The following is a 15,646-nucleotide window of genomic DNA, read 5'->3' as shown; positions in this document are numbered from 1 at the left end:
TTTTTCCATGCTGCAAAGTAGATGGATGGATGATTCCTCATTCTGTAGGGGTTATTTACTAAGAGGTTCCACTTAAGCCTGAATTTTAAAAGCGCAATGCTTTTAATAGCAATAAGAGTTATGGTAGACTTACCATTGTTAACTCTGTTTCTTCGAGGTCCATAGGAATTACCATGGGGGTATAGGTGGTCTGAAGAGAACCGGGCACCAAACAGTTAAACTTTCAAAGACCCAGGATGCACTGGTGTTTCCTCCTATATACCCTCCCCCCCGCCTATTAAGTTTAGTAAATAAGCCCATGGCAGGAGCAGGACAAATGAGAAGGAAGAATGGAACACTCAAGAAACACACATATTAGAAGACCTCGAAGAAACAGAGTAAACAATGGTAAGTCTATCATAACTCTTGTTTTATTCTTCAGGGTCCAATGGCTCCACTGGATACAACCTGGGAGGGGAAGGTATTGGATGAATGAAAATAGAGAAAGGTGGCAACCAAAGACCACGTGGCTAGTCTGCACAATTGTTTAGCAGATGCCCTACGAATGGCCACCTATGATGGTCCAATAGATGTAGTGGAGTGAGCCTTGATGGTATTTGGAACCTGGAGGTCTGCTTCCGTGTATGTCTGAGAAATAGTCATTCGAAGCCATCTTGATAATGTTTACATGTTTGCAGGCCAGTCTCTTTTGTGAGATACGTATAACACAATTAGAGTATCCGATCTAGAGATTTAGTTCGATCCACATAAATCTGAGTTACCACATCCAGCAAGCTTCATCAGTGGAAGTGGTCGAAGATTGAAAATAAGAATTTACTCACCGGTAATTCTATTTCTCGTAGTCCGTAGTGGATGCTGGGAACTCCGTAAGGACCATGGGGAATAGCGGGCTCCGAAGGAGGCTAGGCACTCTAGAAAGATCTTAGACTACCTGGTGTGCACTGGCTCCTCCCACTATGACCCTCCTCCAAGCCTCAGTTAGGTACTGTGCCCGGACGAGCGTACACAATAAGGAAGGATTTTGAATCCCGGGTAAGACTCATACCAGCCACACCAATCACACCGTACAACTCGTGATATGAAACACAGTTAACAGTATGAAACAATAGAGCCTCTCAACAGATGGCTCAACAATAACCCGATTTAGTTAACAATAACTATGTACAAGTATTGCAGATGAACCGCACTTGGGATGGGCGCCCAGCATCCACTACGGACTACGAGAAATAGAATTACCGGTGAGTAAATTCTTATTTTCTCTGACGTCCTAGTGGATGCTGGGAACTCCGTAAGGACCATGGGGATTATACCAAAGCTCCCAAACGGGCGGGAGAGTGCGGATGACTCTGCAGCACCGAAGGAGAGAACTCCAGGTCCTCCTCAGCCAGGGTATCAAATTTATAGAATTTTGCAAACGTGTTTGCCCCTGACCAAGTAGCAGCTCGGCAAAGTTGTAAAGCCGAGACCCCTCGGGCAGCCGCCCAAGATGAGCCCACCTTCCTTGTGGAATGGGCATTGACAGATTTTGGCTGTGGCAGGCCTGCCACAGTATGTGCAAGCTGAATTGTACTACAAATCCAACGAGCAATAGTCTGCTTAGAAGCAGGAGCACCCAGTTTGTTGGGTGCATACAGGATAAACAGCGAGTCAGATTTTCTGACTCCAGCCGTTCTGGAAACATATATTTTTAGTGCCCTGACAACATCTAGCAACTTGGAGTCCTCCAAGTCCCTAGTAGCCGCAGGCACCACAATAGGCTGGTTCAGGTGAAACGCTGACACCACCTTTGGGAGAAACTGGGGACGAGTCCTCAATTCTGCCCTATCCATATGGAAAATCAAATAAGGGCTTTTACAAGACAAAGCCGCCAATTCTGATACTCGCCTGGCAGAAGCCAAGGCCAATAACATAACCACCTTCCACGTGAGATATTTCAGATCCACGGTTTTTAGTGGTTCAAACCAATGTGATTTTAAGAAACTCAACACCACGTTGAGATCCCAAGGTGCCACGGGGGGCACAAACGGGGGCTGAATATGCAGCACTCCTTTAACAAATGTCTGAACTTCAGGTACTGAAGCTAGTTCTTTTTGAAAGAAAATTGACAGAGCCGAGATCTGTACCTTAATGGAGCCCAGTTTTAGGCCCATATTCACTCCTGCTTGCAGGAAATGCAGAAATCGACCTAGTTGAAATTCCTCCGTTGGGGCCTTTTCGGCCTCACACCATGCAACATACCTCCGCCATATGCGGTGATAATGAGTTGCTGTGACCTCTTTCCTGGCTTTAATAAGCGTAGGAATGACTTCCTCCGGAATGCCCTTTTCCTTCAGGATCCGGCGTTCAACCGCCATGCCGTCAAACGCAGCCGCGGTAAGTCTTGGAACAGACAGGGGCCCTGCTGCAGCAGGTCTTGTCTGAGCGGCAGAGACCACGGGTCCTCTGAGATCATCTCTTGAAGTTCCGGGTACCACGCTCTTCTCGGCCAATCCGGAACGACGAGAATTGTGTTTACTCCTCGCTTTCTTATTATTCTCAATACCTTTGGTATGAGAGGTAGAGGAGGGAACACATAAACTGACCGGTACACCCACGGTGTCACTAGAGCGTCCACAGCTATCGCCTGAGGGTCTCTTGACCTGGCGCAATACTTCTCTAGTTTTTTGTTTAGGCGGGACGCCATCATGTCCACCTGTGGACGACCCCATTGATTTACAATCATTTGGAAGACTTCTGGATGAAGTCCCCACTCTCCCGGGTGGAGGTCGTGCCTGCTGAGAAAGTCTGCTTCCCAGTTGTCCACTCCCGGGATGAACACTGCTGACAGTGCTAGTACATGATTCTCCGCCCATCGGAGAATTTTTGTGGCTTCTGCCATCGCCGTCCTGCTTCTTGTGCCGCCCTGTCGATTCACATGGGCGACTGCCGTGATGTTGTCTGACTGGATCAGCACCGGCTGGTGTAGGAGCAGGGATTTTGCTCGACTTAGGGCATTGTAAATGGCCCTTAGTTCCAGAATATTTATGTGAAGGGCAGTCTCCTGACTTGACCATAGTCCTTGGAAATTTCTTCCCTTTGTGACTGCCCCCCAGCCTCGTAGGCTGGCATCCGTGGTCACCAGGACCCAGTCCTGTATGCCGAATCTGCGGCCCTCCAGAAGATGAGCACTGTGCAGCCACCACAGAAGAGACACCCTGGTTCGTGGAGACATGGTTATTAAACGATGCATCTGAAGATGCGATCCGGACCACTTGTCCAACAGGTCCCACTGAAAAATTCTGGCATGGAACCTGCCGAATGGAATTGCTTCGTAAGAAGCTACCATCTTTCCCAGGACCCGCGTGCAGTGATGCACCGATACCTGTTTTGGTTTTAGGAGGTCTCTGACTAGAGAAGACAACTCCCTGGCTTTCTCCTCCGGGAGAAACACTTTTTTCTGTGCCGTGTCCAGAATCATTCCCAGGAACATTAGACGTGTCGTGGGGACCAGCTGTGACTTTGGGATATTCAGAATCCAGCCGTGCTGGCTCAGCACTTCCTGAGATAGTGCTACTCCCACTAACAACTGTTCCTTGGATCGTGCCTTTATTAGGAGATCGTCCAAGTATGGGATAATTAAAACTCCCTTTTTTCGAAGGAGTATCATCATTTCCGCCATAACCTTGGTAAATACCCTCGGTGCCGTGGAGAGTCCAAACGGCAGCGTCTGGAATTGGTAATGGCAATCCTGTACCACAAATCTGAGGTACTCCTGGTGAAAATTGTAAATGGGGACATGCAGGTAAGCATCCTTGATGTCCAGGGATACCATGTAATCCCCCTCGTCCAGGCTTGCAATAACCGCCCTGAGCGATTCCATCTTGAACTTGAATTTTTTTATGTATGTGTTCAAGGATTTCAAATTTAAAATGGGTCTCACCGAACCGTCCGGTTTCGGCACCACAAATAGTGTGGAATAGTAACCCCGGCCTTGTTGAAGTAGGGGTACCTTGATTATCACCTGCTGGGAATACAGCTTGTGAATCGCTGCTAGCACCGCCTCCCTGTCTGAGGGAGCAATCGGCAAGGCGGATTTTAGGAAACGGCGGGGTGGAGTCGCCTCGAATTCCAGCCTGTATCCCTGAGATACTATTTGAAGGATCCAGGGATCCACCTGTGAGCGAGCCCACTGATCGCTGAAATTCCTGAGGCGGGCCCCCACCGTACCTGGCTCCGCCTGTGGAGCCCCACCGTCATGCGGCGGACTTGGAAGAGGAAGCGGGGGAGGACTTTTGTTCCTGGGAACCTGCTGTTTGCTGCAGCCTTTTTCCCCTGCCTCTGCCTCTTGACAGAAAAGACCCTCCTTTTCCCCGCTTGTTTTTCTGGGACCGAAAGGACTGAACCTGATAAAATGGCGCCTTCTTAGGCTGTGAGGGGACATGGGGTAAAAATGCTGACTTCCCAGACGTTGCTGTGGAAACTAGGTCGGAGAAACCATCCCCAAATAATTCCTCCCCCTTATAAGGCAAAACTTCCATGTGCCTTTTGGAATCTGCATCTCCAGTCCACTGGCGAGTCCATAAGCATCTCCTAGCAGAGATGGATAATGCACTTACTTTAGATGCCAGCCGGCAGATTTCCCTCTGTGCATCTCTCATGTATAAGACTGAGTCTTTGATATGGTCAATTGTTAGCAGGATCGTGTCTCTGTCTAACGTGTCAATATTTTCTGACAGTTTATCTGACCACGCAGCGGCAGCACTGCACATCCATGCTGACGCAATAGCTGGTCTGAGTATAATGCCTGAGTGTGTATATACAGACTTCAGGATCGCCTCCTGCTTTCTATCAGCAGGTTCCTTAAGGGCGGCCGTATCCTGGGATGGTAGTGCCACCTTTTTAGACAAACGTGTGAGCGCTTTATCCACCCTCGGGGGTGTTTCCCAACGTAACCTATCCTCTGGCGGGAAAGGGAACGCCATTAGTAGCTTCTTAGGAATTACCAATTTCTTATCAGGGGAAGCCCACGCTTCTTCACACACTTCATTTAATTCATCTGACGGGGGAAAAACTACAGGTAGTTTTTTCTCCCCAAACATAATACCCTTTTTTGTGGTACCTGGATGTAAATCAGAAATATTTAACACCTCTTTCATTGCTTCAATCATGCAGTGAATGGCCTTAACGGGCATTAAATTTGACTCATCGCCGTCGACACTGGTGTCAGTATCCGTGTCGACATCTACTTGTGCCACCTGAGATAGCGGGCGTTTCAGAGCCCCTGATGACTTTTGAGACACCTGGACAGGCACGAGCTGAAGACTCGGCTGTCCCACAGTCGGCATGTCGTCAAATTTTTTATGTAAGGAGTCTATACGTGCACTCATTTCCTGCCATAATACCATCCACTCAGGTGTCTGACCCCCAGGGGGTGACATCCCTGCTAAAGGCATCTGCTCCCCCTCCACATCATTATCCTCCTCAAACATGTCGACACAGCCGTACCGACACACTCCACACACACAGGGAATGCTCAAACAGAGGACAGGACCCACAAAAGCCCTTTGGGGGGACAGAGTAAGAGTATGCCAGCACACACCAGAGCGCTATATATATATATACAGGGACTAACTGAGTTATGTCCCTAATAGCTGCTTTTCAAATATAATATACTGTATTCAGTGCCAATTTTAATGCCCCCCCTCTCTTTTCCCTCTTATTGTACTGTAGAATTGCAGGGAAGAGCCAGGGAGCTTCCTTCCAGCGGAGCTGTGAGGGAAAAATGGCGCCAGTGTGCTGAGGAGATAGGCTCCGCCCCTTTTTCGCTGCGTATTCTCCCGCTTTTTATGGGATTCTGGCAGGGGTATTTACCTCATATATAGCCCCAGGGGCTATATATTGAGGTATTTTAGCTAGCCAAGGTGTTTTTATTGCTGCCTCAGGGCGCCCCCCCCCAGCGCCCTGCACCCTCAGTGACCGGAGTGTGAAGTGTGTATGAGGAGCAATGGCGCACAGCTGCAGTGCTGTACGCTACCTTGGTGAAGACAGGATGTCTTCATGCCGCCGATTTTCCGGACCATCTTCTTGCTTCTGGCTCTGTAAGGGGGACGGCGGCGCGGCTCCGGGACCGAACATCAAGGCTGGGCCTGCGGTCGATCCCTCTGGAGCTAATGGTGTCCAGTAGCCTAAGAAGCCCAATCCGGCTGCAAGCAGGCGAGTTCGCTTCTTCTCCCCTTAGTCCCTCGCTGCAGTGAGCCTGTTGCCAGCAGGTCTCACTGAAAATAACAAATTCTAAGACTATAACTTTCTAAGAGCTCAGGAGAGCCCCTAGTGTGCATCCAACCTCGGCCGGGCACGAAATCTAACTGAGGCTTGGAGGAGGGTCATAGTGGGAGGAGCCAGTGCACACCAGGTAGTCTAAGATCTTTCTAGAGTGCCCAGCCTCCTTCGGAGCCCGCTATTCCCCATGGTCCTTACGGAGTTCCCAGCATCCACTAGGACGTCAGAGAAAAGCTGGTACTGCAATCTCTTCATTCATATGAACTTTGGAGACCACTTTAGGGAGGTAGCCGGACCTAGTTTTAAGGACGGCTCTGTCTGGATGGAAAACCAAAAAGGTGGAGCGACACGATGACACTCCTATGTCAGACACTCTGCGAGCAGAGGCAATAGTAATGAGGAAGAGTGTTTTCCATGTGAGCCACTTAAGGTTCACGGTGTTCAAAGGTTCAGAGGTGCTTGCAAGGCCTGGAGAACTAAAGACAAATCCCACTGAGTCATCTGAGTGAAAAATAGAGGTTGAATCTGTACAACTCCCTGAAAAAAGGTCTTGATGTCAGGTAGGTAAGCAAACTTTTGCTGGAACCCAACTGACAGGGCAGATACCTGTACCTACAGGGATGCTATACGGAGGCCTAAGTCCAAGTCTGTCTGGAAAAAGGCATTCTCGCCACTCTGAAGGTAGTAGGATTATTGCCCCTGCTGGGAACACCAGCCCTGAGCATCATGTGGATGACCGAGCATGAGAATCCCTTAGATCTACACAGGGATTTAGTAGGCAGATGGTCAGACGGAGATGCTGTTATAGGAGATTGTGAAAAAAATCAGTAGTTAGGTAAGGAAAGATTCAGAGCTCCTAAGTTATGCAGCCCTAACTGCCATAATTTTGTTAAAGACCTGATGGGTCATGGCCAGTCTAAAGGGCTGTGGTTATAACTGTTGGAAATGATAGGCACATGTAGGTACGCATCCTGAATATCCAGAGAGGTCATAAGTCCCCAGGCTCTATTGTTAGAATAATGGAACGGAGGATTTCCCTTCGAAACCCTGAGAACCCACATAAACTTGTTAAGTGCCTTGAGGTTGAGTAGCAGAGAGATTGTCATCTAACTTAGCAGCCAGACGTCTGGTAGCCCAGGATTGTTTGCAGCGTGGTGTACTTGGGCGAGCTGCCACGGAGGTCGCAGACCCATTAGAAGCTCCTCCTCCTGCATTGCTAAGGACAGCAGATGCAAAACTGATGCAAGCAGCTTTGCATCTGCAATCCTTAGTGAATTAGGCCCAGTGTGTGTATAAGCCCAACAATGCAATGTGATACCCTTTTTCATACACTGCACATACCACTGGGCACTGAATCAATTACACAAGCTTCAAAGGCTGTTGGATAAGTGCTAGATAATTTGCACGTAAATCGTGCATCAATGCAACATGACACTTTTTTATGCAATGCATATACAATTTGGGCACTGAATCAACTATACAAGCCTCAAAGGCTGTTAGGATGAGTGCTGTATAACTTGCATGTAATCAGTGCCTCCTTATAGAAGCTATGCCTTTATGAAAGACATACAGGCAGTATAAGCACACCGTGTGTGTATGAGCCAAACAATGCAATGTGACCCACCTCCTAAGTACAAGTACAAAACCCTAAACACGTGGCATGGGTTATAGATATACAGTACAACCTGGCCCATGGGAGAGGTAGTTTAGAAGACAAAATGTGGGGAAAGCCGCAATGGTTTAAGTTAATGTAATTGTAAATTGATAGTCGTCCTCTGAAGATACTGATTATTATCAAAGAATTTACTTCTTATTTAAGGAACAATTAACTTTGATACATATTATTGTGTATATGGTGTATATATGGTGACTATCAGTGGTGCTCCTGAGTCAGTAAGTACAGGGTTAGACACAGGAGAAGTAGAAAGCAGAAGACTCTTATTGGGGAGCACTCAACTTCAAATGAACTTAAGAGTTCAAACACAGAAAGCAGATAAGAACAACAATTTTAATAGATATATATTAAAAATAGGGAGTTCCAACAGTATTATTACGTTTATAGTACAGGTTGAGTATCCCTTATCCAAAACGCTTGGGACCAGAGGTATTTTGGATATCGGATTTTTCCGTATTTTGGAATAATTGCATACCATAGTGAGATATCATGGCGATGGGACCCAAGTCTAAGCACAGAATGCATTTATGTTACATATACACCTTATACACACAGCCTGAAGATCATTTTAGCCAATATTTTTAATAACTTTGTGCATTAAACAAAGTGTGTGTGTACATTCACACAATTCATTTATGTTTCATATACACCTTATACACACAGCCTGATGGTCATTTAATACAATATTTTTAATAACTTTGTGTTTTAAACAAAGTTTGAGTACATTGAGCCACAGAAAACAAAGATTTCACTATGTCACTCTCACTCAAAAAAGTCCGTATTTCGGAATATTCCGTATTTCGGAATATTTGGATATGGGATACTCAACCTGTATTAAAAGCAAAGCGAAAATATTAGCTGAGATAATAAGAATTTACTTACCGATAATTCTATTTCTCATAGTCCGTAGTGGATGCTGGGGACTCCGTAAGGACCATGGGGAATAGCGGCTCCGCAGGAGACTGGGCACATCTAAAGAAAGCTTTAGGACTATCTGGTGTGCACTGGCTCCTCCCCCTATGACCCTCCTCCAAGCCTCAGTTAGGATACTGTGCCCGGACGAGCGTACACAATAAGGAAGGATTTTGAATCCCGGGTAAGACTCATACCAGCCACACCAATCACACCGTATAACCTGTGATCTGAACCCAGTTAACAGCATGATAACAGAGGAGCCTCTGAAAGATGGCTCACAACAATAATAACCCGATTTTTGTAACAATAACTATGTACAAGTATTGCAGACAATCCGCACTTGGGATGGGCGCCCAGCATCCACTACGGACTATGAGAAATAGAATTATCGGTAAGTAAATTCTTATTTTCTCTAACGTCCTAAGTGGATGCTGGGGACTCCGTAAGGACCATGGGGATTATACCAAAGCACCCAAACGGGCGGGAGAGTGCGGATGACTCTGCAGCACCAAATGAGAGAACTCCAGGTCCTCCTCAGCAAGGATATCAATTTTGTAGAATTTTACAAACGTATTTGCTCCTGACCAAGTAGCTGCTCGGCAAAGTTGAAAAGCCGAGACCCCTCGGGCAGCCGCCCAAGATGAGCCCACCTTCCTTGTGGAGTGGGCATTTACAGATTTTTGGCTGTGGCAGGCCTGCCACAGAATGTGCAAGCTGAATTGTACTACAAATCCAACGAGCAATAGTCTGCTTAGAAGCAGGAGCACCCAGCTTGTTGGGTGCATACAGGATAAACAGCGAGTCAGATTTCCTGACTCCAGCCGTCCTGGAAACATATTTTCAGGGCACTGACAACGTCTAGCAACTTGGAGGCCTCCAAGTCCCTAGTAGCCGCAGGCACCACAAATAGGTTGGTTCAGGTGAAACGCTGAAACCACCTTGGGGAAAAACTGAGGACGAGTCCTCAATTCCTCCCTGTCCGAATGGAAAATCAGATAAGGGCTTTTTCAGGATAAAGCCGCCAATTCTGACACGCGCCTGGCCCAGGCCAGGGCCAACAGCATGACCACTTTTCATGTGAGATATTTTAACTCCACAGATTTAAGTGGTTCAAACCAATGTGACTTTTGGAACCCAAAACTACATTGAGATCCCAAAGTGCCACTGGAGGCACAAAAGGAGGCTGTATATGCAGTACCCCTTTTACAAACGTCTGAACTTCAGGGACTGAAGCTAGTTCTTTTTGGAAGAAAATTGACAGGGCCGAAATTTTAACCTTAATGGACCCCAATTTCAGGCCCATAGACACTCCTGTTTGCAGGAAATGTAGGAATCGACCCAGTTGAATTTCCTCCGTCGGGCCTTACTGGCCTCGCACCACGCAACATATTTTCGCCAATTGCGGTGATAATGTTTTTGCGGTTACATCCTTCCTGGCTTTGATCAGGATAGGGATGACTTCATCCGGAATGCCTTTTTTCCTTCAGGATCCGGCGTTCAACCGCCATGCCGTCAAACGCAGCCGCGGTAAGTCTTGGAACAGACAGGGTCCTTGCTGGAGCAGGTCCCTTCTTAGAGGTAGAGGCCACGGATCCTCCGTGAGCATCTCTTGAAGTTCCGGTTACCAAGTCCTTCTTGGCCAATCCGGAACCACGAATATAGTGCTTACTCCTCTCCATCTTATCAATCTCAGTACCTTGGGTATGAGAGGCAGAGAGGGAACACATACCCTGACTGGTACACCCACGGTGTTACCAGAGCGTCTACAGCTTATTGCCTGAGGGTCCCTGGACCTGGCGCAATACCTGTCGAGTTTTTAATCATGTGGAAGACTTCTGGGTGAAGTCCCCACTCTCCCGGGTGGAGGTCGTGCTGAGGAAGTCTGCTTCCCAGTTGTCCACTCCCGGAATGAATACTGCTGACAGTGCTATCACATGATTTTCCGCCCAGCGAAAAATCCTTGCAGCTTCTGTCATTGCCCTCCTGCTTCTTGTGCCACCCTGTCTGTTTACGTGGGTGACTGCCGTGATGTTGTCCGACTGGATCAACACCGGCTGACCTTGAAGCAGAGGTCTTGCTAAGCTTAGAGCATTGTAAATGTCCCTTAGCTTCAGGATATTTATGTGAAGTGATGTCTCCAGGCTTGACCATAAGCCCTGGATATTCCTTCCCTGTGTGACTGCTCCCCAGCCTCGCAGGCTGGCATCCGTGGTCACCAGGACCCAGTCCTGAATGCCTAATCTGCGGCCCTCTAGAAGATGAGCACTCTGCAACCACCACAGGAGGGACACCCTTGTCCTTGGAGACAGGGTTATCCGCTGATGCATCTGAAGATGCGACCCGGACCATTTGTCCAGCAGGTCCCACTGGAAAGTTCTTGCGTGGAATCTGCCGAATGGGATTGCTTCGTAGGAAGCCACCATTTTACCCAGAACCCTTGTGCATTGATGCACTGAGACTTGGCTCGGTTTTAGGAGGTTCCTGACTAGCTCGGATAACTCCCTGGCTTTCTCCTCCGGGAGAAACACCTTTTTCTGGACTGTGTCCAGGATCATCCCTAGGAACAGAAGACACGTCGTCGGAACCAGGTGCGATTTTGGAATATTGAGAATCCAATCGTGCTGCCGCAACACTACCTGAGATAGTGCTACACCGACCTCCAACTGTTCCCTGGATCTTACCCTTATCAGGGAATTGTCCAAGTAAGGGATAACTAAAATTCACTTCCTTCGAAGGAATATCATCATTTCGGCCATTACCTTGGTAAAGACCCGGGGTGCCGTGGACCATCCATACGGCAGCGTCTGAACTGATAGTGACAGTTCTGTACCATAAACCTGAGGTACCCTTGGTGAGAAGGGTAAATTTTGCCATGAAGGTAAGCATCCTTGATGTCCCGAGACATCATGTAGTCCCCTTCTTCCAGGTTCGCAATCACTGCTCTGAGTGACTCAATCTTGAATTTGAACCTCTGTATGTAAGTGTTCAAAGATTTTAGATTTAGAATCGGTCTCACCGAGCCGTCCGGCTTCGGTACCACAACAGTGTGGAATAATACCCCGTTCCCTGTTGCAGGAGGGGTATCTTGATTATCACCTGCTGGGAATACAGCTTGTGAATGGCTTCCAAAACTGTCTCCCTGTCAGAAGGAGACATCGGTAAAGCCGACTTTAGGAAACGGCGAGGGGGAGACGTCTCGAATTCTAATTTGTACCCCTGAGATATCACCTGAAAGATCCAGGGGTCTACTTGCGAGTGAGCCCACTGCGCGCTGAAATTCATTGAGACGGGCCCCCCACCGTGCCTGATTCTGCTTGTAAAGCCCCAGCGTATACTGAGGGCTTGGCAGAGGCGGGAGAGGGTTTCTGTTCCTGGGAACTGGCTGATTTCTGCAGCCTTTTTCCTCTCCCTCTGTCACGGGGCAGAAATGAGGAACCTTTTGCCCGCTTGTCCATGAAAAGACTGCGCCTGATAATACGGCGTCTTCTCATGTTGAGAGGCGACCTGGGGTACAAACGTGGAATTCCCAGCTGTTGCCGTGGCCACCAGGTCTGAAAGACCGACCCCAAATAACTCCTCCCCTTAATAAAGCAATACTTCCAAATGCTGTTTGGAATACGCATCACCTGACCACTGACGTGTCCATAACCCTCTACTGGTAGAAATGGACAACGCGCTTAGACTTGATGCCAGTCGGCAAATATTCCGCTGTGCATCACGCATATATAGAAATGCATCTTTTAAATGCTCTATAGGCAAAAATATACTGTCCCTATCTAGGGTATCAATATTTTCAGTCAGGGAATCCGACCACGCCAACCCAGCACTGCACATCCAGGCTGAGGCGATTGCTGGTCGCAGTATAACACCAGTATGTGTGTAAATACCTTTTAGGATACCCTCCTGCTTTCTATCAGCAGGATCCTTAAGGGCGGCCATCTCAGGCGAAGGTAGAGCCCTTACAAGCGTGTGAGCGCTTTATCCACCCTAGGGGGTGTTTCCCAACGCACCCTAACCTCTGGCGGGAAAGGATATAATGCCAATAACATTTTAGAAATTATCAGTTGTTATCGGGGGAAACCCACGCATCATCACACACCTCATTTAATTTCTCAGATTCAGGAAAACTACAGGTAGTTTTTCCTCACCGAACATAATACCCCTTTTTTGGTGGTACTCGTATTATCAGAAATGTGTAAAACATTTTTCATTGCCTCAATCATGTAACGTGTGGCCCTACTGGAAGTCACATTCGTCTCTTCACCGTCGACACTGGAGTCAGTATCCGTGTCGGCGTCTATATCTGCCATCTGAGGTAACGGGCGCTTTAGAGCCCCTGACGGCCTATGAGACGTCTGGACAGGCACAAGCTGAGTAGCCGGCTGTCTCATGTCAACCACTGTCTTTTATACAGAGCTGACACTGTCACGTAATTCCTTCCAACAGTTCATCCACTCGGGTGTCGACCCCCTAGGGGGTGACATCACTATTACAGGCAATCTGCTCCGTCTCCACATCATTTTTCTCCTCATACATGTCGACACAAAAGTACCGACATACAGCACACACACAGGGAATGCTCTGATAGAGGACAGGACCCCACTAGCCCTTTGGGGAGACAGAGGGAGAGTTTGCCAGCACACACCAGAGCGCTATATATATACAGGGATAACCTTATATAAGTGTTTTTCCCCTTATAGCTGCTGTATAGTTAATACTGCGCCTAATTAGTGCCCCCCTCTCTTTTTTAACCCTTTCTGTAGTGTAGTGACTGCAGGGGAGAGCCAGGGGAGCTTCCCTCCAACGGAGCTGTGAGGGAAAATGGCGCCAGTGTGCTGAGGAGATAGGCTCCGCCCCTTTTTCGCGGACTTTTCTCCTGCTTTTTTATGGATTCTGGCAGGGGTTAAAATTCATCCATATAGCCCTGGGGGCTATATGTGATGTATTTTCGCCAGCCAAGGTGTTTTTATTGAGTCTCAGGGCGCCCTCCCCCAGCGCCCTGCACCCTCAGTGACCGAAGTGTGCTGAGAGCAATGGCGCACAGCTGCAGTGCTGTGCGCTACCTTGTTGAAGACAGGACGTCTTCTGCCGCCGATTTTCCGGACCTCTTCTGCCTTCTGGCTCTGTAAGGGGGCCGGCGGCGCGGCTCTGGGACCCATCCAAGCTGGGCCTGTGATCGTCCCTCTGGAGCTAATGTCCAGTAGCCTAAGAAGCCCAATCCACTCTGCACGCAGGTGAGTTCGCTTCTTCTCCCCTTAGTCCCTCGATGCAGTGAGCCTGTTGCCAGCAGGTCTCACTGAAAATAAAAAACCTAAACTAAAACTTTCACTAAGAAGCTCAGGAGAGCCCCTAGTGTGCACCCTTCTCGTTCGGGCACAGAGATCTAACTGAGGCTTGGAGGAGGGTCATAGGGGGAGGAGCCAGTGCACACCAGATAGTCCTAAAGCTTTCTTTAGATGTGCCCAGTCTCCTGCGGAGCCGCTATTCCCCATGGTCCTTACGGAGTCCCCAGCATCCACTTAGGACGTTAGAGAAATACAATTTTATTAGCTCAAAGCTACGATAGTGAATTAGCCGGACTTACTATGTATTGGTCAGTAACGCACTGCAGTTAACTGTTTCTTTTTTAATTGGTATCCATGTGGTAAAGAATTATGACCGTCATTTTTCCTGTGTACATCCCATAGGGAAAGAGTGTTGCAGGGATTTGAATCATAGGTCAAACCATTTAAATTAGCATAATAGATTTTTTGGGACAAACTCCCTTCTACTGGCATATATAGAGGTGGTAGGCAGTAATGAATTGCAGTACCTGGGAATTCCTAGGAGATCTCCCGTCCAAGTACTAACCCAGCCCTCCACTGCTTAGCTTCCAAGATCAGATGGGATTGAGCATCTCCAGTGGGGTATGGCCGCAAAGACTACATGCGCCCCTGTTGGCAACTTGGCTTGTTGAGCTGAATGTGTATTTACACAGATGGCAACAATGGTCAGCTGTATACGGAGGTGTTGCCTATAAGCCTCACGTTTGAGAGACGGATACCACAGTAGTTGTATATATAAATAAATACAGAAATGTCACTTGTATAACCCCCATGCGGTTAATCTGCAAGTATAATTGGCTGGCCACGGTAAATGCCACAAATCGTGAGTGTACTCAAAGGATTCACAAAAGTCTATGTATGCACTTATACCGTCTCACTTCTGCTGTTCTTCCATCATGCCTACTGGTATAGGATGGAGAATGAGGCACAGACACCAGGTTAGAAGGAAAATTAAGTAGAGCTGTTAAGTATGTGGTGACCGTCACAAAACAGCCCTGTTACTTGTGCATTGCAGGGCTCATATGGTAAAAATCAAACAACAACATACGGCACGCTCTTAGCTAATTGTATATGTAACACGTACAGATATACAGGTATGGCAGTGGTGTGAATCAGTATACCTTTGTATGGGACCACCATTCATATGTAGGGTATGGTATTCTGGTGGCGAGAGAAAGCATACAGACAAACTGTCCAGTGCATTCAAAGTGTAGGACACTTAATTTTAACAATATATATGTTGCAATGCATCCAAATGTATCACAGAGACAAATCTCATTGCTTTCATATGAAAATGATGTGCATTAGATTGCCCTTTGTTATATGTAGTGAGAGGCAGTCCAGAGAGCGTATACTGCTGCTGATATGATTAAGGTATATAATACCAGTGTTAAACTGCCCACCTGCTGCACTGCATACAGTGAGTGACCGTGTATCTCACAATTATAAACGCATGCTGCCCAGGACTAGTTCA

The 15,646-nt window shown here is 47.7% G+C and overlaps 1 protein-coding gene and 1 pseudogene across 3 annotated transcripts in view; both read right to left on the bottom strand.

Moving 5' to 3' along the window:
• TAF1D (TATA-box binding protein associated factor, RNA polymerase I subunit D) overlaps positions 1 to 15,646 on the bottom strand; it is a 106,306-nt gene that overhangs the window by 71,649 nt on the left and 19,011 nt on the right. The window lies entirely within an intron of this gene.
• Positions 14,649 to 14,768, bottom strand: LOC134935023 (5S ribosomal RNA; annotated as a pseudogene).

The sequence above is a fragment of the Pseudophryne corroboree genome, chromosome 1, assembly GCF_028390025.1.
Source record: "Pseudophryne corroboree isolate aPseCor3 chromosome 1, aPseCor3.hap2, whole genome shotgun sequence".
Taxonomy (NCBI): domain Eukaryota; kingdom Metazoa; phylum Chordata; class Amphibia; order Anura; family Myobatrachidae; genus Pseudophryne; species Pseudophryne corroboree.
The sequence above is the reverse complement of the archived record's forward strand: the minus strand, read 5'-3'. Positions and strand labels throughout refer to the sequence as shown.